This window comes from Amia ocellicauda, chromosome 4 (assembly GCF_036373705.1).
Source record: "Amia ocellicauda isolate fAmiCal2 chromosome 4, fAmiCal2.hap1, whole genome shotgun sequence".
Classification (NCBI taxonomy): Eukaryota; Metazoa; Chordata; class Actinopteri; order Amiiformes; family Amiidae; genus Amia; species Amia ocellicauda.
The window spans coordinates 40,645,998-40,649,611 of record NC_089853.1 but is presented as its reverse complement, the minus strand read 5'-3'; the positions used below and the strand labels follow the sequence as shown (position 1 = coordinate 40,649,611).

The 3,614-nt window shown below is 45.4% G+C and overlaps 1 long non-coding RNA gene across 1 annotated transcript; it reads left to right on the top strand.

Annotated features, from left to right (window-relative positions):
* Window positions 1-301: 301 nt before the first annotated feature.
* LOC136748468 (uncharacterized) lies at window positions 302-2,847 on the top strand. The gene is made up of 3 exons (XR_010816587.1): window positions 302-449; window positions 996-1,059; window positions 2,478-2,847. It is a non-coding gene; the product is annotated as an uncharacterized LOC136748468 (long non-coding RNA).
* The last annotated feature ends 767 nt before the right edge of the window (window positions 2,848-3,614 follow it).

Here is a 3,614-nt window from a genome sequence, read left to right as displayed (position 1 = left end):
TGGAAGGAGAGAGAGAGAGAGAGAGAGAGAGAGAGAGAGAGAGAGAGAGAGAGAGAGAGAGAGAGAGAGAGAGAGAGAGAGAGAGAGAGAGAGAGAGAGAGAGAGAGAGAGAGAGAGAGAGAGAGAGAGAGGCAAGTTGGCATCACTCTCTCCTGCCTTCAGGTCTGAACGTGCCGCTCAAGGAGCAGAGAGGATTAACAGAGTGAACAAGGTTTCTGCACCACAGCATAAATCTGTGCCCTCCCCCCCACCACCCCGGTTTACATAAAGCAAATGTTTAAAGGTGTGAGCGTAGCCAGTGTCAACATCAGCATGGAAAAGCAGAAACGAAAAGGACACTTTCCTCAAATGAAGCTTCTGCAATGTTCCCTGGGTTGAGTTTGGAGAAGGTAAAAGGGAAGCAGAATGCTGTCCTGGACAAAAAAGGAAAACAAAGCGTGACTTATGAGGTAAGTAACTGTAATTACAGTGAGGAGTCTGCGAGCTTGAATAAAAAGAAACAACAACACGCACTTCTTGGCGGCGTGCAATGACCAGCTTCCTGTTTTGTTTTTGTTTGGTTTCTCGTGTGTTTTTGTAGTCGGTGTTTGTTTTGCACAGAAGACATTCCAGACTGATTAGCAGAGACATAGAGGTGTATAAACTCCAATCCCACATGTGTGTCTGAGAGCGTGTGTGAGAGGGAGTGTGTGTGTATGTTGGCCAGCATGGAGAGCCCAGTGGGGGAGCAGGCTTTACCAGAGTTCACCTAAACCCACACATGCAGGGATATAAACACAGGAGTCTCCAGTGCCAGGGCCTGGTTAGTGATTAAAGTAGAACAAAGCGCAGTGGAGAGTCAGGGCTTAGCCACTCCATGTCCGGGCACATCAACAGTCACTGGGGCAGCTCCGCACCCCACAGAGCAGACACCTCCCATGTACCGTGTCACTTATACCTCCCTGAGCCCTCACCCTCTCTCTTTCTCTCTCTCCCTCCCTGCCATTCCTCCCCAGAGAATCTGTCAGCTCACAACCTGGACCTAAATGCAAGCTGCGCAGAAAGCCGTGTTCCAGGAAGGTACACGTAATCCAACTCTTTCATTCACTGCTGTTTGTGTAAGGATCTGGCGTGTCACCATGATTAGGATTGTTTATCTTGACTGTAAAGGTTTACACAAACATCTGCATTCTATATAAAACGTGAAAAAAGAAAAAGAGAAAAAGTAATCATCACAATAATAATAAAACGCCAGTGAAACCACTCATCCCTGTCACTGAGCTGCCTGCCTTGCCTTTCTGTCTGTCAGCCTGTCTGTCTGTCTGTCCCTCTTGGTGGGGTGCAATAGATATCTGAGTGGATAGGATTTGCAGAAGTCAACCTCTCGGTGAGCTGGGTGTCAGGGGAAGCACTTTAACTGCTGAGCAGATTCCTCTTCAGTGTTACCTTTGACTTTGATCTAATGATGTCACACCCCACCTGGGCCACTGGTCTGGTCCGGTCTGTCCCCCCAACAGGACTCCAAGAGTTTGAGACTCACTGCTGGAAGACAAGAAGGTCACAAGGTGTGGAAAGGAGAAAAACAAAATAGCAAATAAAGGGGAGAGAAAATAAAATCCCAGATGCAAACGAGACAGCAGTCGACTGTTAGAGGGCGGTGTCTTTCATGCAGAAGGCTGACAGTTTGCCCTGCAGCTAAATTGATAAGTTCTATAAGCAACAGATGTGCATTGATTGATCAACAGGGCAGGTTGCCTGTCTTTATGCCTCTCTAATATATTTTACATCCTGTACATTCAAAATAACTGCAGTATTATTTTTTTGTTTATTTGTTTTTACATAGGAAATCAATGCTCCAACTCATTGTTACTGTTTCCAGCTGGCAGCAACCTTTAAGCAGCTCAGACATCTTTGGGTGGGATTATTTGGAAACGTACCTCTTATTCCCGAACACCTTGTACTGTAGAATAAAATCATAATATACATATATATTTTTTTTAATTCCATATAATTCCATATAAACTCCAAACTGACTCTCTTCCTTTCCCTCTCTCTCTCTCAAATTCAATTCAAAACAAGCTTTATAGGCATGAGATGTTTACACACAAGTATTGCCAAAGCAATTGGGTACATTGAAATTAAATACAATAACGTTAAAAAGCTTTAAAAATCTAAAATATTGGGTTATTTACATTTTACATATAATTTACATGATTAATGTGCTGTGCTGTTGGTTTGGAGACATGGTTGCACCTCTCTGGCCGTGTGGCAGGCTATGATGTACTCTGTGCTCCCCCAGCACCACTCTGAGCCGTGCCTCTGTGCTGAGCTGGGGGAAGTCAGGGTCTCTCTCTCTCTCTCTCTCTCTCTGTCTCTCTCTCTCTGTCTTTTGTTGTCCAAAAAAGAGCAAAAGAGTGACAGCTGAGTTGATTCCACTTGAAATGATTTTGATTTTTATCATTCTTTTTTTTTGTTTTACTTTCTTTCATTGACTTCAGGTAATGGTGGCAAGCGGAGGCAGAAGACTATGCGGTCGGCGGACGGGGGGAGAAGGAAGGCAGGACGTCCTTTCAGCGCCGGGCCTTGCATGCCAGCATCTTTTCACAACAGCACCCCGGAGCCCAGAGTACCGTACCCAGCGCCCAGTGCATGCCCTGGGCTCCCACTAACGAAGTGTCACTGCCAGGCAACTCCTCAACTACCAGCACTGTCCATCTGTCAAAGCTGTCAATTTCACTTATGTTACAGATGCTGGGGAGAGAGAGAGAGAGAGAGAGAGAGAGAGAGAGAGAGAGAGAGAGAGAGAGAGAGAGAGAGAGAGAGAGAGAGAGAGAGAGAGAGAGAGAGAGAGAGAGAGAGAGAGAGAGACAGGAGGGGTCAGGAAAGCACTTTTATTTTCTTTAGAGATAAAGAAACAAGAAAACATATCAGATTATGTTATAATTATTGTTATCAACTCAATTAGCAGATACTTTTATCCAAGGTGACTAATGTGGTTTTACAAATCCAGAAAGGGTGAACAGTAAGAGACCTGGCTTCTTCTCTAACCTGTTTGCACACAGATCTCTCCGAACAACCCCAGCCCATTCCAGCGCCCGAGCCCAGCCTGTCCTGGGCATACAGCCCGCAAAGGGTGCCACTCACACAGCCAGATGACATCATCCCCATTTTACAGAGAAGCATGTTCACAAAAATGTCTAAACAATCTTTGTGGCCTGGAATCGTCCAGAGCCAAACGGGTACGAGCCTTTAATGCAGCAGAGGTTGTCTGAGGTTCCCGTGAAAGAATGTAGTGTACTCTCTGGCTGAGCTAATCGCATATCCACACTTAGTAAATGACGATTTGACTTGGTCCTCCTCTGACGTAGTTTGTCCCCTCTGAGACGAATCTCTGTCCTGTTCTGGTTTAGCAAAAACAAGGCCAGCAGCAACTCTGGGAACTGTTATCACAGGAAATCCAACTAGGTTCCTCAATTAGAATGAAGACAGTTCTGTTTTCTGACACTATAACTCCCAAGGCAGAAACCTCCTGTATTTATTCATGGATTCTGAAATACTTCCACTTGATGATCCTGCAGGGTCAAATTACAACACATGGTGGAGAAATATGTCCGCCCTGTGGTCACTGTCCGTGA